This window comes from Nicotiana tomentosiformis, chromosome 4, assembly GCF_000390325.3.
Source record: "Nicotiana tomentosiformis chromosome 4, ASM39032v3, whole genome shotgun sequence".
Lineage (NCBI taxonomy): Eukaryota > Viridiplantae > Streptophyta > Magnoliopsida > Solanales > Solanaceae > Nicotiana > Nicotiana tomentosiformis.
The window spans coordinates 94,043,509-94,069,141 of record NC_090815.1 but is presented as its reverse complement, the minus strand read 5'-3'; the positions used below and the strand labels follow the sequence as shown (position 1 = coordinate 94,069,141).

The window sequence follows — 25,633 nt, the reverse complement described above, 5'->3', positions numbered from 1 at the left end:
TTAATTCAACTGTATAAATTCGTATTTCCAGGTCTAATTCAAAAACAATAACTAAAACTTTATTATTTTTAGCCAAATAAAAATAAATTAGACTAAATAATGTAGTTCTAACCAAGTTTCATTATAAATATTATTAGAAAAATATTATCTAAAAAAGTAACACACTTAAAAAGGTATAAAATATATTTAAATTTTCAAAAAATGCCACATGGACAGGAAAATCCACGTGGCAGGCGAGTGCATGCCACTTTCCTAGAATGAGATCGTCCAAGGGAGTAATAGCTATCGAATAACCAAGTATAGGGGGTAATTAAGACCGCGGATAGTTCAAGGATGTAATCAATAATACGTGCCAAGTTTAGGGGGGTTTTAAGGTATTTTGCCATATAATCACAATTGGAAAGCATGTATAATGAAATTTAGTTTATTTTCAACTATTTTCTTATTTACACATCTATCTATAGCTATAGCTATATTTATATTTTATATATCTATCTAGCTATACTATATTAAAAGCACGACGCTGTTAACGAAATATTATTTGCCTTTTTTATCATTCGTAAAATGCATTCTAAGTTGGACAAAATTGTAAATATAAATAAATTTGTTTTTACAAAATTCAAAATTGCGTATGGCAAATAAGGAAAAAGAAGAAGAGAACAAGTGGAAAACTTCTTTATCAATTAATATATCCCTAACAAACATGATTGTTGTTGGTCTAAAAAGGAAAAAAGAATAAAAAATTTAATATTTAATATCCCTATTAAAATCAGGTCAAAATTATCGTAGGTTCAAACAGAAAAAAGAAGAAGAGATAATAAGCAGGAAACTATTATCTAATATCATTCCTCAACATAATTCGTTTTTTGGTGAAGTTCTTAAATTAGAATTTTAAAACTAAAATTATAAATATCTTAAATTTTATGTGTGAATATTAAAACTGGGAAAGAAGAATGATAATTTTTGAATTTGGAGTGATGAATAATAAAACTAAAATAAGTTTATAATTGAATATATTAACAGATGATTGAAAATAATTTATGTGGTAATTTATTTTTGTTGGGTTAGGTACACAAGATCAACATTTATCATTATCAGGAATATATACTTTTATTTTATAAATTAAATATAATATTTATATAATAGTTAAATATATATATTTCCCATTGAGATAGTATGCACACGCAACGTGCGTATCATAAGATTATTTGTATTACAAGTACGAAACTTCTTAGCGGTCGTTTTTACCCTTCAAAAATAAATTTTATATTTGACAAAATTGTAACTTAAGTTAGTTTCTAATTTTTAGAACTTGGAAATCAACTAAAATTTTGGTTATTAAGATTTTTTTATTGATTAGGTAGAAAATCCTACTATTTTAGGATTTTAAAATTGATTAAGATTTTTTACTTTATACAAATTCCTTGTTATAGCTCGTGCATATTAAAGTTATATTGAACTCTAACATTCTTTTTATTATTCAGAACCTTAGAAGTTATGAGTTTGCAAAATATTGTTGGAGTCAAAACTTTTGAAGACATAACGGTCCAAAACTGATATATGATTTTTTCACTATTTGAAAATAAAAATTTTATTCGATAAAGTTATAATTATAGATGAACATCTGAAAATGAGAATTTGAACTACCAAATACTACGTTATTTCCTTTAAAGATGAGAAAAAAAATTAACACTTTATATTAACTAATTAGCAAGAGAATCCAATTCAATTATTTTCTAAATTCATCACATAAATAAAATTATTTGTCAAGTTGGAAAAACTCTTAATGGCGGTAAATTTAATTATCTTTTTAAATGGGCACTTACGAGTACTTATTCGCCTCTTGCGCATGGTTATATATTCATATTTAGTTGTAGAAACATTACTTACAAACACAGCAAAGAAAAATATGAATTCCTTGATAGATAGCCTGAGAAGAAGTATTAGATTGGAGAAAGTGGAGGGTAAATGGTTATAAAAAGAAAAAAGAATATGACATAGATATATGACACATATGTTTAACGTTAATTAGATCTAGTCAACGTATGCTGTACAAGTAGTGAAATTAAAGCTACCCCAACCAGCATTAGAATTGAAGCTGAATATAATAGCCTATTATTTTATTATTCATAAATAAAAAGTCATTCCACTTGAATTTCTTTGTCATTCATGCAAAGTATGTAAGGCAAAGACATAAAGAGAATTAAACAGAATCAGTACTGATGCATAATAGAGATCTTATTTCATCGCAATTGGGCACTAAATGTAACATTTGTGTGTAGCTAGTTCAGCGACACCGGTAAAGAGTAGGATCCCAGAGCTCATATGTACAGCTGCAGCAAATCAAACAATCACTTCTGCAATCATCATCAGAAATACAAGGTCTCCCACAAGTGAAAATATCATTAAATTGTGGAAGTAATCTCCTTTTCGGTGCTGATAGATTTGGATCGACATTTCTTGCGGCCATAACTTCATTCTTGGAAATCCACATCGCATCAACTGAAAATATTAATCTCCATCATAATTATAAAATTAAGTTATGATTGGTATAATACGAAAAATCACAATAATGTAGGTTTACAACAAAGAGGTAAAGAGAGATAAATACTAACTAGTGATAATCATGAGAAGAATAGTGAAGACCGAACCAAACTTAAGCCACGCCATACTAGGTCAAATACTTCAAGCTTTATGAAAAAAAATTTTGTGAGCGTCTTGTTGCTCTTCAAAGGTCACAATTTATAGTTGTAACTATAGTTTGCTCTTATGATGTTAAGACTTGTCTGAGTTGACCTTGCATCTAAACTTTTGCAATCGCATCTGAACTTTTGCAATCAATTACATCAATCGTAATCAATTATTTCTAATTAAACTATTCTTGGCTTACCAGCCTTGAAATCTTGACCTAGTGTTGTGGAGAAAACCCCCCTCAACCACTATGACAAAGAATGGCCGGTATTTCTAAATTCAACTACTGCAATCAATTATTCGTTGCCTCAATTATTTGTATTGCGTCCAAACTATTACAATGAATTATTTCAAAACTATTATGGTCAACCCCATTTCTCACGCCAGGGTACACAAAAAACTCTTAAATGCAAGGTATTTGACCTTGACTCACCTCCTTAATTAAGAATTCTTTTCTAGTTCATTCATTAGGATGAATGAGACATTTTGATCGGAAACTAATGTAGCGTAGATTGTGCTTCCCAATGATTACGCAAGATGAAGTCGATCTAGTAGAGTATATCATTTTACATTTTGAGTATTGCCATTACTTTATTAAAGCAACTAGCTGGCACGTCAGCTTGCTGATCTGGAATTGTATCAGCATTTAATTTAGTGCATTATCCATGCAGCTCTTGAAATAAATCAACTTCAATACGAATTTTAGCGATACAATATCTTGATTGGTCTCTCCTTTTTTGCTTTTATTTTACGTATAGTGTATGTACAACAGGGCCGGCTCTAACATGAAGAGTGGTAAGGCTTGTGCGTTAGACCCCCAAATTTGCGGACGCCATTTTTTTTTAAAACATAATAGGTTTATAGGTGTTTAAAAAAAAATATTTAGTACTTTTAATTGAAAAAAGTAGAGATTTTTAATAAAAGGAAAAAAAACTCTTTAAATATATAAAAAAAAGTTATAATTTGACATACTTAAAAATGGGTAGATTAATAGTTTTCTCAATGTTTCAAGTTTACTCTTTCATTAGATAACCAATAAAAATTTTACTCTCCCTGTTTGATATGTCCAAATCAATCTTTCTTTTCCCCAATCTATTCATATTTCAGAAATCCTACATATTTTTTGTCTTTCTCTTTAATATTCTTACTCACCGTCTTTCTCCAAGATTTCATTACTCACATTCTTTTTCTAAGATTTCATTAGTTCTAGTATTCAACAATACTTTTAAGCTTCCAATAGTTCTAGACTTCTATTGCTCTATAAAATCTTATCTAAAATCAATAATATCTCAAGAAAGATTAAATGAGTTGGCTATATTATCAATTGAATAGAAATAATTAGAGAAAATCGATTATAAAAAAGATTATTAATAATTTTGTATCTCAAAAAGGTAGAAGAATAGAATTCAAACAAAAACATATCATAAGTTTCTTTTAAAAATTTAGGTCTCATATTAAACTTTGGCTTTAGGTCCCGCATATGCTTGAGCCGCCCCTATGTACAATTGCACTTGCTATTCAAAGTAAAGCCTCTATGATTAATAAATGGTTAGTGATTGAGAAAGGAAAAGATTGCAAGTTATCCTCCACCGGTAAAATACAAAGGGGCAGGGGTGGATCCAGTCCTTTGTTACCGTATTCATTAAAATTATAACAAATAGTAGAAACGAACTCATAACTTTAAAAATATAATGTGTTCAATATTAAAAATCTTAAAAATTCAATTCATAGAGTTTAAATCTTGAATACGCCTTTAAAAATAAAAGCCTTTCTTAAACACTTTTTGTGCCACTTCTAATAAAATACCTAGTGGAAAATTTCGGAGGGAAAGTCAAATTTGACTATTTTAATGTAGCTAGGAAGGCCACATAAATGATAAATTGGGATTGGCAACCTACTTGACCTTGAATTTTGTAAATAAAAAAAAAATACTATTTGGATATTAAAGTGATACAGTTATTGGATAGTAGAGTTGTAGCTAATAGACACAACCCCTTAAAGGAAAACTATCTAAACTGTTAAAACTAGCCCAAAATAAATTTCTATCGGAAATAATCTAAATGTTATTTTGTAACATAGATCTATTTTGTTAAAACACAAAAGCAGTAAACTTTTTGAGACACTGGACTTGAGCAATATTGCAATATTCTAATTCCTTTAAGTTGAATTTAAGAGAATCGAGCATCTTAATTCGATTTAGAAATCACGATTAAACGTTAGTTTTTTCGATTAGGTCGAAGGATTAAACTGAAAACGCCATGGGCAGACATTGAAGTTTGCTTGAGCCTGATTTCGAAATTGAAATTTATTTCAAGTAGTTGTTGTTGGAGTAGATTGGATACATCTTAAAGAATGTGAATCTCAATTCTAGGACGTATTGGTGGATATTTTAGGTGATTTGACCTGAAATTTGAAGCAAATTCGAATTACATAAGATGAACATAGAAGAAGATGATATTTGTATTTTTTGTGTATCAAATATATATCTCTTGTATATCCATGTATACTTATATGTGAGATACATGTGAGCTACATATTTGATTCATATGTCGTAGAGAAATTTTTAAACCCGATTTCAACTATGAATTTTGAGTCAAAACTAGTCCAAATCACCTCCAATCTTCCTCAAATTTTGTATATTGACTCATCCATATGTTTTTAATGAATTTCAACCATACTCGTTGAAAAAGGTCCTTTCTTGCTCAAGTTTTTGGAATGTTGTACTTTTTTCATCACCTAATTTGCTACCCCATCCATGAAATTTTCTTTCTGTCTTGTATCTAATGTTGTTGATCCTGCTTTAACATATGGAAGAAGATTTTTGTGTAAGATTCTCGAAGGGAAAGAATCCTTATTTAACTAGGTTTTTAATTTTTTTTATGCAATTGACTAGTCTTGGTAACCCTGTAATTAATGACTAGAGGTTGGTAAGTTTGGGCCTATTTTTAACATTTTTGGTAGATTCCCAAACTTAAATTTTCACATACCAACCCTAGGTGCAACTTATCGTTACTAATTTCACATTGGCCTTTCCTATCAATCATCCACACGGCCTGTCCACTAATGGTAAAAATTATCTTACACACTCAACCTTTCAAAAATGTATTTATGGCACACCATTTTTGTAGTTGACCAGTTTCACAAAACATGTCTATATCACGCACCAATGGAGTTATGACACGTGTCCTTACTTTAAAAAAAAAAAGAAATACTTAGAATTACAAATCTATCCTTGTGTTCTTCCTTCTTAGGTTTCTACTTTTTTTTAGGATTCAACTTCTCTTTTAGTTGCTTTTTTTAATTCAAATCCACCCCTAATCAATTTCAATTCATTCCAAACATCAGGTTTACCTTTGTGCTAGTGTTTTCATCAACTGTAACGATCTGTAACGATCCGGCCAGTCGTTTTAAAAGTTGTAGCCCCATTCCCCTATTTACTGCTCATTCTGTACTTTATAACTGATATATGACTTGTCGGAATAATTGGTTCGGGTCTGATGAGATTTTTAGAATAAATTGGAACACTTAGTTCCAAAGTTTAAAACTTAAGTTAAAAAGGTTGGATGGATGTCGACCTATGAGCAAACGATCCCAGAATAGAATTTTGATAATTCCAACAGCTCCGTATGGTAATTTTGGACTTAGGAACGTGATCAAAATTTTATTTGGAAGTCCGTAATGAAATTAGGCTTGAAATGGCTAAAATAGAAATTTAAGTTTGGAAGTTTGACCGAGGAGTTGACTTTTTGATATAGGGGTCGGAATCCAGTTTCGAAAATTTTCATAACTCTGTTATATCATTTATGACTTGCGTGTAAAATTTGAGGTCAATCGGACTTGATTTGATAGGTTCCGACGTCGTTTGTAGAAATTGAAAGTTTCAAAGTTCATTAGGCTTGAATCTATGTGTGTTTGTGTTTTTATTATTGTTGGATGTGATTTGAAGACTCGACTAAATCCGTATGATATTTTAGGACTTGTTGGTATATTTGGTTGAGGTCCCGAGGGCCTCGGGTGAGTTTCGGATGGTTAACGGATCAAAAGTTGGACTTAAAAAGCTGCTGCAATTTTTCTTTTGCTGGAACTGCAGAATTTGAAGCCCAGAAATCGAGCCCAGAAAATTGAGCCATGATCGAAGGCAAAGCTCGAGGGCCATGATCGAAGGCAGGCTCGAGGGCCATGATCGAAAGTAAGGCTCGAGGGCCATGATCAAAGGCAAAGCTCGAGGGCCATGATAGAAGGCCCAGGCTCGAGGGCCATGATCGAAGCCACGATCGAGGCCCAGGATCGAGGCCCATCACTGTTAGCTACCTAGGCAGAATTATAAAGGAGGAAATTTCGTTCCATTCGCCATTTTTGACAAATTGGAGCTTGGGGAAAGGCGAATTTTGGAAGATTTTCAGAGAAAATATCGGGGTAAGTGTTCTTAACTCAATTTTGGTTAGACTACCCGAATCCATCATTGTTTTTACCATTTAATTAGTGTTTTGAGATTGAAATTTGGAAAAAATTTAGAAATCTCATAGAAACGAATTTTTGAGATTTCGGAGTCGTATTTGAGCGAAATTGATATGGTTGGACTCGTAATTGAATGGGTTGTCGGATTTCTTAACTTTCGCCGGATTTCAAGACGTGCAATTTTTGAGTTAATTTCGGATTTTTATTGAAAAATATAGTATTTTCTTATGGAATTGATTCTATAATTTTTGTTAACTGTATCGAATTAATTATGACTAGAATTGAGTCGATCGGAGTCGGAAAATCGAGAAAAAGGCATACTAGGTTAAATTGGAGCAAGTCGAGATAAGTGGCTTGTCTAACCTTGTGTGGGGGAAATTTCTCCTAGGATTGGTATTGAAGTGATAAATTGAAATGTGTTGAAAGTCGTATACACGAGGTAACGAGTGTGTACACGGGCTAAATGTGAAAGATTATGTCTTTAAATTGTGTAGATCGTTGTTGCATATTAATTAAATAATTTTACCTTGTATTATATTCTTCATCATTAATTTAAATATTTATACTTTAAATTTGCTTGACCTTTTTCTACTAATTGTTTTACCTGTTTAGTTGAAACTTGGTTTCTTTTAATCTATGCATTATTTGAAGGTTAATTTTTTTTAACTTAAATAATATTAATATGAATTATTTGACATTTTCAATTTGGTATTGAAGTAACATATTAAAATTTTAAAATATTATTTTGTTGAGTTATTTATTTTCGAATATTTTTATGAGATTTTCGTACTCATTGTGATGGAGTCATGAGCTCTTTATTGTGGAAAAATATTGTTGTTGATTTATTTTGGCAAATTAAAATATTTGGGTACTTGAAGTGCAAATTGTGATATATTGTGATATTGATACGCATGCGATGGTATAAGTTCTGGGTATTGAAACGCATGCGGTGAGATAAGGGTGGCTTGATACGCGTGGCTAGTAGGGAAAACTACTATAAGTCATGCGGTGTGATAAGAGTGGCTAAAACGCGGGATGCTATTTTGAGAAAAAAATTTTCTTTAAAATAAATTGTGAAGGCTCCTGCGGTGGTATAAGAAAAATGAGATATTGTAAATTTATTTATGATTTGGGACTACGAGGCGGTACCTCGGGAGTGCCCTTGTTGATATTGATTTATGGCCGCAGTTGCCTTTGATTATTGTTGTGATTTTCTTGCAAGTTAAAAAGAATTCTGTTTTGTTTCCACGAGGTATTAATTGCCATTATTTGGTGTAATTAAATGGTGACATATTAGTTGATTCATTTTTATTGTCATTTTATCTTATTATATTGTGAAACATTATTAGAGTTGTAGGTTAGGATGTAGTTGAGTATTGACTTACTTCATACCATTGTGGGACTAGCCAGGTAGGGTTTTTGTCTAAGATAGCTAGTGACAATATTGTATTTTACTACTTCGCTTTTCAGTGCATGTCCTATTTACTAGCTATCGCTTTTGCTTTGTATCTTTCTTCTACATTTCATGGTGTTCCTATTTTTCTTATGATTTTTGTGGTGATACTAATATTGTCTCCTTTTGTCCTTTTGTCTTTTTGTTTTCTTGAGCCGAGGGTCTTTCGGAAACATCCTCTCTACTCTTTTGGGGTAGGGGTAAGGTATGCGTACACACTACCCTCCCCAGACCCCATTAGTGGGATTTTATTGGGTTGTTGTTGTTGTTGTTGTATTTTACCATGCCATTATTTATTTTCCAGTAGGGCCTGACCTGGCCTCGTCACTACTCAACCGAGGTTAGGCTTGGCACTTACTGGGTACCGTTGTGGTATACTCATACTATGCTTCTGTATATCTTTTTGTGCAGATCCAGGTACATCTTACCAGCCCTGACATCAGTGAGTTACCGGTGTACGGAGACTTCGAGGTATATCTGCCAGTGTCCGCAGACTCCGAAGTCCCCTTCTATCATTATCATGTTGCTTCATTATTTTCTTTAGACCTTGATATATATAGAGACATTGACGATAAATTTTTAGAAGCTTGTGACTTATTTCTACCGGATTTTGGGAGTTGTAATTATTTAAATTGTAGTTTATTTATTTCAGATATCTATTATTCCGCATTGATAGGCTTACCTAGTCTTAGAGACTAGGTGCCATCACGACCTCCTACGGAGGGAATTTGGGGTCGTGACAAACACCCACTTGAATTTAAACATGAAATTTTTATTATTCAAATGTAATTTCGACTTCAACATTCCAAGCTTTGCCAGCAATGATCACTTGTCACGATCCCAATTTTCCACCTTAGGATATCGTGATGGCACCTAGTCTCTAAGACTAGGTAAGCCTAACAAATGCTGATTTAATAACAGAATTAAACTATTTAATCATTTATCATAAATCATTAAATGACATACGTAGCCGCAAGTGGCCAATAGTTATACATTTCCAAAAATCAGTAGTACGGAGCCATAAGCACTACTGAAACAAACTAGAATTTCTAAACACAATATTATTTTGAATTACAATTTAACAATCGCATAATGAAGTAAGATGGTGACTCCGAGGCATGCGAACGTCAAGCAGGTATACCTTGAAGTCTCCCGCCGCGCAGACGCAACTCTCAACAACACAATCAGAATACCTGGATCTGCACAAAAATATGCAGAAGCGTAGTATGAGTACACCACAACGGTACCCAGTAAGTATCAAGCCTAATTTCGGTAGAGTAGTGACGAGACTAGGTCAAGACACCTACTAGACATAAAAATCTGTTCAAGATATACATAAGCTAACAATGGAAAGAACATCAATGTAAGACCAATGGCGAAAAAAATATTGATTTACCACCAACAAAGAAGTAATAGAAACATAAATAGCAGCAAGTAGTAAACGAGTAATAAAGAAACAACATAATTAGAACATTGATGAGATGTAAATGAACTCAAATAAGAAAACAAAAAGGGATGACAATTCAAATAATCAAATCGCTCCAAACGCATGGACTTACAACAAGAATTACCCCGAGGCACCACACCTCATAAACCACAAGTCATGAACCAAAATTTCTAAATCTTACACATATGGCACCTCGTGCCCACAATAATAATCACCTTCATACGACAGAGCCCACATGCTACCATGCACTTTGCAATAGTGATAAATATTAATTTAGATGAACGAAAAATATATTTAGATACCATAAAACATAATAAAAATCTAGAATAAAGTAAGGTGTCAAATGAAATAATGAGTTTATTTTAGAAATCAAGTTAAGTAAAATAATATACAATTTGTACGAAACAGAGTATAAGATGGGTTTAGTTTAGAAATTAATAAAATTGAGTAAAAGTATCATTTTTAACAAGCAAAACATAAGTTAAATTAACGAATTAAATATACAATTTATAAGAAAAATATGATAACAATTTTAAGTAAGGTAAACATCTAACAGGGTGATGAGTATAATTTGAGAACCCTATCATAATGAAAGTGCGGTAACCATTTAGAATAAGAAGGCACCGAGTGAGATAATGAGTTCTATCTTAAGAGGCACGTAGAATAAAGCATTATGATATAGTGACTCCACAGAATATGATATAGTGACTCCACACAATTAAATTCACATTGACAATCAATTCACCAAGTTATCACGGAGGCACAGATTGGCATGTTAAAGCAACACAACAAATCACGTAGAATGCATGACTCACACAAGAAACCACGATCGTTCAAACACTACAAGATAACAACGAATAACCAAACACAATCAAAATGCGGATGAATGATTGAAGGAAGAACAATGACCGTTCAAATCAACAAGTTGTTCCAACATAGAATGTACAATGAAAATCATAATCGAGGTACCGCCTCGTATTCACATTTTACAATTCCAATCACAGTATTTTCTTATATCACCGCGTGAGCCTTACATTTAGTTTTGAAAATTATTTTTTCCGAAATAGCTACACGTGTTTTAGCCCACCTTTTCTCACCGCGTGGCTTCAAGTAGTTCCCCTACTAACAACACGCGTATGAGGCCCACCTTATCTCACCGCATGCGTATCAACCCCTAGCCTTATACCACCACATGCGTATTAATATCACAACACAATCATAACTTGAACCACAAGTGCCCATATGCCACAACTTGCCACAAAGTCAACAACACAAATATTTCCACAATAAATAACCCATGGCACAACCACAATGTGTACACGAATTTCAACAATAACAAAATAAATGAGAATGCTCGACAAGGAAAAGTATCTCAACAATTAAAAACTTCCCCTCAATGTGATAATGGCTATTATAACTTTAACACCAATAACTCAACAAGATGATATCCCACGAAATAACAACTTCAATTAAAAATGATACAACAATTAAGAGGTAACAAGACAATAAGGAAGGCAATAACTTCAACTAAAGCATATAAGAGCAAAATAACAAGTAAGAAGTAGAACAAGTGCTAACAACGTCAAATAGAGCATGTAAGAATAGATTAACAATGAGAGATATAACATGTTATGACAATTCAATTAAAGGCATAAAAAGAGTCTAGATAATCCAAACCGGTCAAATACCACATATAGCTCGTGTACCCACTCGCCACCTTGCGTACAGGGCTTTCACATAACACAAATAGCACAATCAACCCAAATCCTAAGGGGTAGTTTCCCCCACATAAATCTAAGCAAGATACTTACCTCAACTAGGCTAACCCAACCCTCAGCAATAGTTTTTCCCCTAAATTTCGACTCCACTCCGCTCAAATCTAACCAAAAATGACTTCATAACATCAAATAATGCAAGAGAAACCAATTACAATAAATAAAGCTATGATCTTTATATTTTCCCCAAAAAGTCAATAAAAGTCAATATCGGGTCTGCCTTGAATTCCGAATCCAAGCTCACCCGAGTGAATCCCGAACCAATACAAGCTTACACAAATAAAAACCGAATCAATAGGAGTCCGATAGCTCAACCAATTCGTCAAAATATCGCTCTTGGTGTTCATAACTCAAGAGTCCAACCCACACTAGTTGGGTTTCATATCTCCCGAAATACTCGTCCAGAACTCGCCAAATTTGAGTATGTTTTTCTTGTAATATAGGAGAATAAAACCCTAAAAGGAATCGGGAAATAAATGCCTCTAACTCATTTTTAATTTTTAAAATTTTGGACATAACCCTAGGTCTTGATTTAAAGAATTAAATGGGTTTTCAATTAAAATTATGGATTAAAGCTTACACCAAGAGAATAAATCAAAGGAAAATATTTAGGTTACGGTTTAGACCTTACCACATGGACGAAACTTGAAGAACATCCTTGAATTCTCTCAATCCCAAACTTTCAAGATGAGAAAAACTCCAACAACATAATAGCCAAAAATGCCCGATGTTCTACCTCGTTTCTTGTGCCAAATGATCCCAAAACTCACTTTTGATGCCTTCAATGGATTCCTTATGAAATTTCAGTCAAGATAGGCTTTTGAATCACTCCATTTGATCATACAATGAAGGAGATATGTTGGTTTCAATATTTGAAAATAGTGTAGATTTTAAAATACGAATTCAATGGTAATTTCGTAATTAATCTGAAAAATCTGGCAACTCAATTCTTAGTAAAATGATCATAAATTCCTCATGCGATGTCGAAACTTGATGATTTCAGTTGCTATAGTTCCAAAATTACGATACGGATGTAATGGTTTAGCCGAAACATAAATCAAAGGCCGTTTGCTCAAAATGGTAGCCTTTATGCTCAAATCGATGTCGAAACCGAAAACAATCACCATACAATCCAAGCTTATCCAAAACTCATCGAAATTAAACCAAACTTTGTGGACATGTCCAAAATCATCATACAAACTTATTGGAATAATTAAAACCCAATTTCGAGTCTGTTTAAACTCTTCCAACTTAAAGCTTCTAAAACGAGAATCATTCTTGCAAATCAGTCCCGAACCACTCGAAAACCGTAACCAACCATACACGCAAGTCATAATACATAATATGAAGCTACTCTAAGTCTCAAATCACTGAATGGAACGCTAAAGGTCAAAACGACCGGTCGGGTCGTTACACATTTTAATATTACTCCAACCAAATCTCATCCCAAACAATTATCACAATTTAATTTTCGATCTCAACAACACCACACATTTTTTTTTAAAAAAATTATGGATTTAAAAAGAAATATTAATTTTAAAGTAATAGACTTGAGGTTTGGTTTTCATTGTTCGAGCTATAGATAAAATTCAATTTCTACCTCGAATTTATAGTTGGCATCAATAGATAATAATTGTTTGGGTTGAACTTGAAATCAACTGCTGACTTCAAAGACTTCATCGGGGAGCAGAATACAAAAACAATCACTGAGTTCTGGGTTGATGCGAATCTGAGATCTAAAAATTATTTGGACTGCTTGCTTCTTGGAACTGATTAAGAACTAAGTCCTTGAGCTTAAGAATATTTGAACGGACTGATTTGAGGAGGAATTCTGAACTTCCATTGTTGAGTTCTTATGAGTTTAAAACCGAGTTAAAGTTTTAAGTTTTTTTATTAATTTTTTGGAGTTCACTCTCCTTTTTTCTTTGTATAATACATGAGTGCCAGTAAGCAAAGTGGTGTGTCATAGACACACTTTTAAAAAGTTAAGCGTGTAAAATAATTTTTACAAAGTGTTTAACGGAGATTTGGTCAATAGATCAGGTGGAAACTGATGGTAAGCTAGGAACTCGTGTTTTAGCTATATTTTACACTCTAATTACTGCACTTTGATTGTATTCGAACCTAATTGTTAGTACTTTGTACTTATTACGTATATTATGTTATGTAGGATGTGATTTCGAGTGAAGAAGCAAGTTTGAAGCTAAAATGGATAATTTGGAGCTTTGAAGTCTGAGTAGAAGCTCAACGAATTAAGCTGGGATCGTGTTCGGGACTCGAGGAACAAGTCTAGATGTTAAAAATTGAGAAAAAATTACTCTGAAAAAAATGCACTACCGCACCGCAGGGCACAAAGTGCTAGTGCAAAATTCTTGCAGAGTAAAAAAACTGCTCTCTGAACTTTCCCACCGGCGCGGCGCATGGGGCGACAAGAGGCGCATCGCGCCTGTATATTTTTCTTAGAGTAATTTCCCATTTCGGCTTGAAAAATATAGTTTCGCTCGGGCCCGTTTCTACATGGTATGAATATATTAAAAACAAGATTTTTAGAGGACTTTTGGCCTGGGAAGCATTTGGAGATCATTGGAGGATTCAAGATACAAGAATTCATCATCTTTCCATTAATTCGATACGGGAGTTTTGATTGTAACGTTAAATTGATGTTTTCTTACTATTTAATTCTAATTGTGATATTTTTCTCCACGATTATGGATTAGTTTCCCTTAGGGTGTAACAACCTGGCCGGTTGTTTTGAGTATTTTGGTCCCGGTTCCCTATTTATTACCTTCTCTATGTTATATTGTGGTTATGTGACTTGCCGGGGTGTTTGGTTTTGGTTTCAGGTGGGTTTCGAAGTGAAATGGGACACTTAGTCCCTAAGTTGGAGGCTTAAGTTGAAAGAGTTGACCGTAGATTGACTTTTATGTAGACGATGCCAGAATAGAGTTTTGACTATTCCAATAGCTTCGTATGGTAATTTTGGACTTAGGAGCGTGCCCGGATGTTGATTTGGAGGTCCGTAGATCGTTTCGGCTTGAATTGACAAAAGTTAGAAAGTTGAAAGTTTGGAAGGTTGGAAAGTTTAACCGGGAGTTGACTTTATTGATATCGGTGTCGGAATTCGATTTTGGGAGTTGGAATAGGCCTGTCATATCATTTATGGCTTGTGTGCAAAGTTTAAAGTCAATCAGAGTTGTTTTGGTATGAATCGACATTAGTTTTGAAATTCAGAAGTTCATAGAAGTGGGCTCGCCGATGAGGGGAATGCATCATAGAAACGGATATGGCCAGGAAAGCCTGGGATCGCAGAAGCGGGAAGCGTCCGCAGAAGCGTGTTTTGTCCGTAGAAGTGGAAGCACAGAAGCGTGTTTGATCCGCAGAAGCGGAAAGTTATGGCTTAAGTTAGAACCGCACCTACGATGAATTTTTCGCAGGTGCCGCGTCGCAGATGCGACCCTATGACCGCATATGTGATTTCACTAGGCAGAAATAGACAGCTTCGAGGGTTTGATCTCATTTTTATTTTTGGACCTAGAGAGCTCGGTTTGTGGTAATATTTCGAGGATTCTTCAAGGAAATCATTGGGGTAAGAGATTCTAACTCGATTTTGACTATATTACATGAATCCATTGTTATTTTCGTCACTTAATTAGTGATTTGAGTTGGAACTTTGGGCAAACTTTGTGAAAACTTCTTAGGCTAAATTTTGGGGATTTGAAAAGCGATTTGAGGTCGGATTTGAGTAATTCTTGTATAGTTGGACTCGTTATCGAATGGGTGTTCGGATTTTGTAATTTTGGTCGGGTTCTGAGACACGAGCCCGGGGTTGACTTTTTATTTCTCTTTAAAGATTGCAACTTTGTTATTCGGAATAGCTTTCTATAGTTTATATTTATAGTATAAAGTTATTTTGGCTAGATTTGAGCCGTTCAGAGTTGGATACTTGAGGGAAAGGCTTACTAGTGGATTGAATTAGCGTATTTTGAGGTAAGTGTCTTGCCTAACTTTGTGGGGGGGGGGGGAATTACTCCTTGGGATTGGTGTTGTTTTGTGATAATTGTGATACGTGGAAGCCATGTACGCAAGGTGACGAGTGTGTGCACGGGCTAAATATGGTAACTGCTCGGTTCTAGTTATGTAGATTCTTTTCATGCCTCTAATTGAGTTACCATAATATGTTATATTTATCATCTCTAGTCTATCTTCACATGCCTTACTTGTCTTACCTCTTACTTTCCTTTACATGCCTAGTTGAAATTATTGTTTCCTCTATTCCTTATTCATTATTTAACCGTTGAGTTCCTTACTTGAAATTGTCATTCTTGGAATATCTTGTTGTTGAAATTGGTATTGAGTTACAAAGGCCGTGATTCACATTGAGGCAAAGTTGTTAAGTTGTGAAATACTATTCTTGTTAAGTTATTCACTTCCGGTTGATATTGTTGAGACTCATGTGCATATTGTGGTTGAGCCATAGGCTGATTATTTTGGAAACACCGTTATTGTTGATTTATCTGGCAAGTTGTGATATTGGGTACTTGAGGTGAGATTTGTGATACGTTATGATATTGATACGCATGCGGTGGAATAAGGTTTGGGGTTGAAACGCATGCGGTGTGATAAGGTGGACTTGATACGCGTGTTGCTAGTAGGGGAACTACTTGAAGCCACACGGTGTGATAAGGTGGGCTAAAACGTGGGGAGCTATTTCGAAAAAAATAATGTTCAAAACTAAATGCAAGGCTCCCGATATGATATAAGGAAAGATTGTGAATTGTTTTATGATTTGAGACTACGAGGTGGTACCTCGGTAGTGACTCTTGTTGATACTTTTCTATTACTTCACTTGTGTTTTGGTTGCTTTGATTCCTTGGCATAACATTCCTTGTTTTCTTCCGTGATGCATTATTTGCCTTAGTTCAGTGTAGCCAATCTTGGTATATTTCTTACATGTTTCATTTCCATTATTATTATTATTACACTTTTAATTACTCGTTCAGTTTCTTATTATTCCAGTAGGGCTTTGACCTGACCTCGTCACTACTCTACCGAGGTTAGGCTTGGCACTTATTGGGTATCGTTGTGGTATACTCATGCTATAATTCTGCATATCTTTTTGTGCAGATCTAGGTACCTCCTACCATTCCAAGCACTAGTGAGACGAGCTCAGCTTCGAAGACTTCAAGGTATATCTGCCGGCGTCCCCAGGCCTCGGAGTCACCCCTATCTAGTCTACTTCATTTGCTTTCCCTTTATAGACACACTGTTGTATAGGGATGATTAGTACTTACTCATAGAGCTTGTGACTTGTTATCACCAGATCTTGGGAAATTTGTATATGGTGAGTTGTGGAATTTTCTTCATAATAGTTGTTGAGTATTTGAGAGTTTATTCGTTATTTCTGCAAATTCGGCATGTATGTTAGGCTTACCTGGTCTTAGAGACTAGGTTCCATCACGACATCCTACGGAAGGAAATCGGGGTCATGACAAATTGGTATCAGAGCTCTAGGTTCATAGGTGTTATGAGTCACAAGCAGGTTTAGTAGAGTCTTGCGGATCAGTACGGAGACGTCTGTACTTATCTTTGGGAGGCTATGGAACTGTTTGGAAAAGCTTCACTTCTTTGATTCCTTATCGTGCAAATTTGTTGACTTTGAAATTCTAAATCTCTGTCTTTATATTATCTCACAGATGGAGAGGATACGCATAGCTGGAGCTAATGATCAGATACCTATGCCCCCTACTAAAGTCGCAAGAGGCTAGGGCCAGGGCAAAGGCTGAGGACGGGCACGTAGTGCAGCCGTAGCACCTGCCCGAGCTGCTATAGAGGAGCCACTAGTAGCTCCAGTTGGAGGGCAAACACCTGAGATGCCTGTTACTACCCCTGCACTTCAGGATACTCTCGCCTAGTTCTTGAGTATGTTTGGAACTCTAGCTCAGGCAGGGTTGATCCCACTTGCACCGACCACATCCCAGGCTGGGGGAGGAGCACAGTCTCCTGCAGCCCATACCCTAGAGCAGCGGGTCCAGGTTGACTAGGTTCCAGAGGTCATACCAGTGCAGCCGGTTGTCCCAGTTCAACTCGAGGTTAGGGCAGCAACATCTATGAAGGAGGAGCTCAGGCTAGAGAGGTACCGAAAGTGCCACCCCCTACTTTCAGCGGCTTAGCTTCATAGGATGCACATAGGCTTCTTGATGAGTACCATTGTATCCTCTGTACTATGGGTATTGTGGAGTTGAGAGTTATTACTTTTACTACGTTCCAACTTAAGGGAGCGGCTTATCAGTAGTGGCGAGCATATGAGTTGAGTAGCCCGGCTGAGGCAGCTTCACTCACATGGGCTCAGTTTTCAGAGATGTTCATGAGAGAGTTTGTTCCCCCGAGCCTTCGTGATGCATGGAGCACGGAGTTTGAGCAGTTGCGCTAGGGTATTATGACCGTGTCAGAGTATGCTGTCACGTTCAGCGAGTTGTCCAGACATTCATCAGCCTTAGTCTCCACAGTCAGAGAGCAAGTCGCGATCTATTGAAGGGCTCAACCATGGTATTAGACTCAGCACAGCTCGAGAGTTGGAGACTGATACCCCATACCAGCAGGTGGTGAAGATCGCTCGGAGATTGGAGGGTATGTGGGGCCAGGAGTGAGAGGAGAGGAGGGCCAAGAGTCCTCAAGATTTTGGCACATATAGTGATGTCCGTGCCCTAGTTGCAGTCCATCATAGTAGAGGCTATGTGAGTCGTTCTGTTCATTCAGAACTTCCAGCTTCCAGTTGTATTTAGGCTACTTCCAGGTCTCAGGTCTCCCATTATGCACCGCCACTGTCTAGTGCACCTCCTGCACAGGGTGCTTTCAGCGGTTAGTCCAGCCGACCAATCCCGATCCAGTCTCAGCAGCCACGTCCTCCGAGAGCTTGTTTTGAGTGTGGTGATACTCGTCATATGGTGAGGGACTGCCCCAAACTCAGGAGGGTACACCTCCACCAACCACTCACGCTCCACGTATTCCACAGGGTCCTCAGACTTCTCAGGCCGTGGTTACCGCACTAGTTGCCTCTCCACTTGCACAGCTAGCTAGAGGTGGGGGTCGGGTAGGTAGGGGTCGCCCTAGAGGGAAAGGCCAGGCCAGATGTTATGCTCTTCCGACTAGGACGGAGGCAGTTGCATCTAACTCAGTTATCACAGGTATTGTTCTGGTTTGTCATAGAGATGCATCAGTTTTATTTGATACAGGCTCCACTTATTCCTATGTATCATCTTACTTTGCTCCGTATTTGGGTATATCCTGTGATTCTTTGGGTTCTCCTGTCTATGTGTCCACGCCTATGGGAGATTTCATTGTTGTTGACCGTGTGTATCGGTTGTGTTTAGTTGTTCTTGGTGGTTTTGAGACCAAAGTTGATCTATTGCTTCTCAGCATGGTAGATTTTGATGTTATCTTGGGCATGGACTGGTTGTCGCCCTATTATGCTATTATTGATTGTCACGCCAAGACGGTGACGTTGGCTATGCCAGGTTTGTCGCGGTTGGAGTGGAGGGGTACTTTGGATTATGTTCCTAGCAGGGTGGTGTCTTTCCTTAAGGCACAACTGATAGTTGGGAAGGGGTGTGATGCATATATAGCCTTTGTGAGGGATGTTAATGTTGATAATCCTACCATTGAGTCAGTTCCGGTAGTGAGAGGCTATCTGGATGTATTTTTGGCAGATCTTTCGGGCATGCCGTCTGATAGGGATATCGATTTTGGTATTGATTTATTACCGGGCACTCAGCCCATTTCTATTCCACCATATCGTATGGCCCCCAACGAGCTGAAGGAGTTAAAGGAAGCAGTTGCAAGAATTGCTTGATAAGAGTTTCATTTGGCCTAGTGTGTCACCTTGGGGTTCTCCGGTATTGTTTGCAAAGAAGAAGGATGGTTCTATGTTCATGTGTTTAATTATCGACAGTTGAACAATGTTACAGTGAAGAACAGGTATCCATTGCCACATATTAGTTACCTATTTGATCAGCTACAGAGTGCTAGAGTATTCTCAAAGATTGATTTGCAGTCAGGATATCATTAGTTGAAGATTCGGGATCTAGATATTCAGAAGACTACCTTTAGGACTCACTATGGTCATTACGAGTTCCTTGTGATGTCATTCGGGCTTAACAACGCCCAGCAGCATTCATGCACTTGATGAACAGTGTATTCCAACTCTATCTTGACTCATTCGTCATTATGTTTATTGACGACATCTTGGTGTACTCCCGAAGCCGGGAGGATCATGAGCAGCACCTGAGGATTTTGCTCCAGACCTTGAGAGAAAATAAGTTGTCTGCAAATTTTCAAAGTGTGAATTCTGGCTTGATTTTCAAAGTGTCGAGTGAGGGGATCAAGGTAGATCTGAAGAAGATTGAAGAAGTGCAGAGTTGGCCCAGACTGTCTTTAGCTACTGAGATCCGGAGTTTTCTTGGTTTGGCAGGGTATTACCGTCGATTCGTAGAGGGCTTCTCATCTATTGTTGCACCTATGACCAGATTGACCCAGAAGGGTGCTCCATTCAGGTGGACCGAGGAGTGTGAGGAGAGCTTTCAAAAGCTTAAGACTTGCTTTAACTACAACCCCAGTGTTGGTGTTGCCTACGGTTTTGGGGCCTTACACTATGTACTGTGATGCATCTCGGGTTGTCCTCGGTGCGGTGTTGATACATGACGGTAGGGTGATTGCCTACGCGTCTAAACAGCTAAAGGCACATGAGAAGAATTATCTTGTCTACGACTTTGAGTTAGCAGCTATTATTCATGCCTTGAAGATTTGGCGGCACTATCTGTACGGTGTCCTTTGTAAGGTCTATACCGACCATCGGAGTCTACAGCATCTGTTCAAACAGAAGGATCTTAACTTGCGGCAGCCGGGATGGTTAGTGTTGCTTAAGGACTATGATATCACCATTCTATATCATCCCGGGAAGGCCGATGTGGTGGCCGATGCCTTGAGCCGAAAGGCATAGAGCTTGGGCAGTTTAGCATATCTACCGGCAGCGGAGAGGCCATTAGCATTGGATGTTAAGGCCTTGGCCAACTAGTTTATTAGATTGGATATTTCAGAGCCGAGTCGAGTTTTGGCTTGTGTGGTTTCTCGGTCTTATCTATATGATCATATTAGAGAGCGTTAGTATGATGACCCATATTTGTTTGTCCTCAAGGACACATTTCAGCACGGCGATGCCAAAGAGGTTACTGTTGGGGATAACAGTGTGTTACGGTTGCAGGGTCAGCTATGTGTGCCCAATGTATATGGTTTGCATGAGTTGATTCTTTAGAAGGCCCACGGTTCGTGGTACTTCATTCATCCGGGTGCCGCTATGATAAATCAGGACTTGAGGTAGCACTATTGGTAGAGGAGGATGAAGAAAGACATAGTGGAGTATGTAGCTCGGTGCCTAAATTGTCAGCAGGTGAAGTATGAGCATCAGCGGCTAGGTGGATTTCTTTAGAGGCTAGAGATTCCTAAGTGGAAATGGGAGCGAGTTACCATGGATTTTGTTGTTGGGCTCCCACAGACTCATAAGACATTTGATGCAATATGGGTGATTGTGGATAGGTTGACCAAGTCGGCTCATTTCATTCCAGTGGTGACTACTTATTCTTCAAAGCAGCTGGCTCAGGTCTATATCCGCGAGATTGTCCGACTTCATGGCGTGCCGGTATCTATCATCTCTGTTCGGGGTATATAGTTTACAACGCAATTTTAGAAGGCCGTACAATGAGAGTTGGGCACACGGGTTGAGTTGAGTACATCATTCCACCCTTAGACAGACGGACAGTCCGAGCACACTATTTAGATATTAGAGGATATTCTTAGTGTATGTGTCATGGAGTTCGGGGGTTCTTGGGATCAGTTCTTGCCGCTTGCGGAGTTTACCTACAACAACAGCTACCAATCGAGCATTCAGATGGCTCCGTATGAGGCCTTGTATGGGAGGCGGTGCTGGTTTTCGGTGGTATGGTTTGAGCCGGGTAAGGCTAGGGTATTGGGTACTAACTTGGTTCACGATGCTTTAGAAAAGGTTAAATTGATCCAAGATCGGCTTCGCACAGCCCAATCTAAACAGAAGAGTTATGCAGATCGGAAGGTTCACGATGTTGTATTCATGGTTGGGGAGCGGGTCTTGCTCTGGGTTTCGCCCATAAAGGGTGTTATAAGGTTCGAGAAGAAGGGCAAGTTGAGCCCTAGGTATATCGGACCTTTTGAGATTCTTGAGAGGTTTGGAGAGGTGGCCTACAAGCTTCCATTTCCACCTAGTCTAGCTGCAGTACATCCAGTATTCTATGTTTCTATGCTCCGCAAGTATCACGGTGATCCGTCTCATATGTTGGATTTCAGCTCAGTCCAGTTGGACAAGGATTTGTCTTATGTTGAGGAGCCGATGGCCATTTTGGATAGGCAGGTCCGAAAGTAGGTTGAAAAGCATTGCTTCAATGAAGGTTCAGTGGAGGGGTCAGCTAGTCGAGGAGGCAACTTGGGAGACCGAGCATGATATGCGTAGCCGTTATCCTCAGCTTTTCACCACTTCAGGTATGTCTCTATACTCGTTCAAGGACGAACATTTGTTTTAAGAGCGGAAGGATGTAAAGACCCAGCTGGTCGTTTTGAGTATTTTAGCCCTGATCCCTTATTTATTTCCTCTGCTATGTTATATTGTCGTTATGTGACTTGCCGGGTTGTTTAGGTTTGGTTTCGGGTGAGTTTCGGAGTGAAATGGGACACTTAGTCCCTAAGTTGGAAGCTTAAGTTGAAAGAGTTGACCGTAGTTTGTCTTTTTCGTAGACGACGCCGGAATGGAGTTTTGACGGTTCCAATATCTCCGTATGGTGATTTGGACTTAGGAGCGTGTCCGAATGTTGATTTGGAGGTCCATAGGTCGTTTCGGCTTGATTTGGCTAAAGTTAGAAAGTTGAAGTTTTGAAAGGTTGGAAAGTTTGACCGGGAGTTGACTTTATTGATATCGGGGTCGGATTCTGATTCCGGAAGTTTGAATAGGTCTGCCATGTCATTTATGGTTTGTTTGCAAAATTTGAAGTAAATCGTAGTTGTTTTGGTATGAATCAGCATAAATTTTGGAATTCGAAAGTTCATAAGTTTCAATAGGCTTGAATTGGGTTGCGATTCATGGAATCGATGTTGTTTGATGTGATTTTCGGCCTTGAGTAGGTTCGTTATGTGTTTTGTACCTTTTTCGTATATTCGTACGGGGTCCCTGGGTGTGATTCGGATTGAATCCGGAACAATTTTGGACCTTATGCATTGGTGAATCTCTGTTGTGTCTGGTGCGATAGCACCTGCGCATTTTGGGCCACAGGTGCGACACTGCATAAGCGGCTCTCGCGCCGTAGAACATAGAATTGGACTTGTCAGCTATGATTGTTGGTGTGATCGTTTATCCGCAGAACCGGACTCGTCTATGCGGGGAATGCATCGTAGAAGTGGATATGGACAGGAAGGCTTGGGATCGCAAAAGTGGGCAGCATCCGCAGAAGCACGTGCACAGAAGCGTGTTTGGTCAGCAGAAACGGAAAGTCATGGCTTAAGTTGGAACCACACATGTGATGGATTTTCCGCAGGTGCGGCATCGCAGATGCGACCCTATGCCCGCAGATGCGATTTCACTGGTCAGAAATAGAGGGCTTCGAGGGTTTGATCTCATTTTCATTTTTGGACCTAGAGAGCTCGATTTGTGGCGATTTTTTGAGGGTTCTACACAAAAATCATTGGGGTAACAGATTCTAACTCGGTTTTGACTATATTAAACGAATCCATTGCTATTTTTGTCACTTAATTAGTGATTTGAGTTGGAAATTTGGGCAAAATTTGTGAAAACTTCTTAGGCTAAATTTTGGGGATTTGAAAAGCGATTTGAGGTCGGATTTGAGTAATTCTTATATGGTTGGACTCGTTATCGAATGGGTGTTCGAATTTTATAATTTTGGTTGGATTCCGAGACACGTGCCCGGAGTTGACTTTTTGAGTTGACTTTTTATTTCTCTTTAAAAATTACAACTTTATTATTCGGAATAGCTTCTTGTAGTTTATATTTATGGTATGAAGTTATTTTTGGCTAGATTCGGGCCGTTTGAAGTTAGATAATTAAGGGAAAGGCTTATTAGTGGATTGAGTTAGCGTATTTTGAGGTAAGTGTCTTGCCTAACTTTATGTAGGGAAATTACTCCTTAGGATTAGTGTTGTTTTGTGATAATTGTGATGCGTGGAAGCCGTGTACGCAAGGTGACGAGTATGTGCTTGGGCTAAATGTGATAATTGACCGGTTCTATCTATGTAGATTCTTTTCATGCCTTTAATTGAGTTACCATAATATGTCATATTCATCATCTTTAGTCTATCTTCACATGCCTTACTTGTCTTACCTCTTACTTGTTATTTGCCTTTACATGCCTAGTTAAAATTATTGTTTCCTCTATTCCTTATTCATTATTTAACCGTTTAGTTCCTTACTTGAATTTGTCATTCTTGGAATATCTTGTTATTGAAATTGGTATTGAGTTTCAAAGGTCGTGATTCACATTGAGGCAAAGTTGTAAAGTTGTGAAATGCTATTCTTGTTGAGTTATTCACTTCCGGTTAATATTTTTGAGACTCTTGTACACATTGTGGTTGAGCCATGGGCTGATTATTGTGAAAACATCGTTATTGTTGATTTCTTTGGTAAGTTGTCCTATTAGGCACTTGAGGTGCGATTTGTCATACGTTGTGATATTGATACGCATGCGGTGGTATAAGGTTTGGGGTTGAAACGCATGCGGTGTGATAAGATGGGCTTGATACGCGTGTTCCTAGTAGGGGAACTACTTGAAGCCACGTGGTGTGATAAGGTGGGCTAAAATGCGGAGAGCTATTTCGAAAAAAATGATTTTCAAAACTAAATTCAAGGCTCCCGTGGTGATATAAAGAAAGATTGTGAATTATTTTGTGATCTGAGACTACGAGGCGATGCCTCGGTAGTGACTCTTGTTGATACTTTTCTATTACTTCACTTGTGTTTTAGTTGCTTTGTTTCCTTGGCATAACACTCCTTGTTTTCTTCCGTGATGCATTATTTGCCTTAGTTCAGTGTAGCCAATCTTGGTATATTTTTTACTTGTTTCATTTCCATTGTTATTATTATTACATTGTTAATTACTCGTTCAGTTTCTTATTTATTCTAGTAGGGCCTTGATCTGACCTCGTCACTATTCTACCGAGGTTAGGCTTGGCATTTACTGGGTACCGTTGTTGTAACGACCCGACCAGTTATTTTAAAAGTTGTAGTCGCGTTCCCCTATTTACTACTCATTCTGTACTTTAAAACTATTATGTGATTTGTCGGGATAGTCGGTTCGGGTCCGGAGAGATTTTGAAATGAATTGAGACACTTAGTCTCAAGGTTGAAAGCTTAAGTTGAAAAGGTTGACTGGATGTTGACTTATGTGAAAACGACCCTGGAATAGAATTTTGATGGTTCCAATAGCTCCGTATGGTGATTTTGGACTTAGGAGCATGTCTGAAAAATTATTTGGAGGTCCGTAGTTAAATTAGGCTTGAAATGGCTAAAATAGAAATTTAAGTTTGGAAGTTTGACCGGGGAGTTGGCTTTTTGATATCGGGGTCGAAATCCGATTCTCAAAATTTGAATAGGTCTTTTATGTCATTTATGACTTATATGCAAAATTTAAGGTCAATCGGACTTGATTTGATAGGTTTCGGTATCGAATGTAGAAATTGGAATTTCTAAGTTTCATTAAGCTTGAATTGGAGTATGATTCGTGG

The 25,633-nt window shown here is 37.3% G+C and overlaps 1 long non-coding RNA gene across 1 annotated transcript; it reads right to left on the bottom strand.

Annotated features, from left to right (window-relative positions):
• Positions 1-2,099: 2,099 nt before the first annotated feature.
• Positions 2,100-2,944, bottom strand: LOC104090142 (uncharacterized). The gene is made up of 2 exons (XR_684886.4): positions 2,616-2,944; positions 2,100-2,502 (listed from the first exon to the last, which is right to left on the bottom strand). It is a non-coding gene; the product is annotated as an uncharacterized lncRNA (long non-coding RNA).
• Between the last annotated feature and the right edge of the window lie 22,689 nt (positions 2,945-25,633).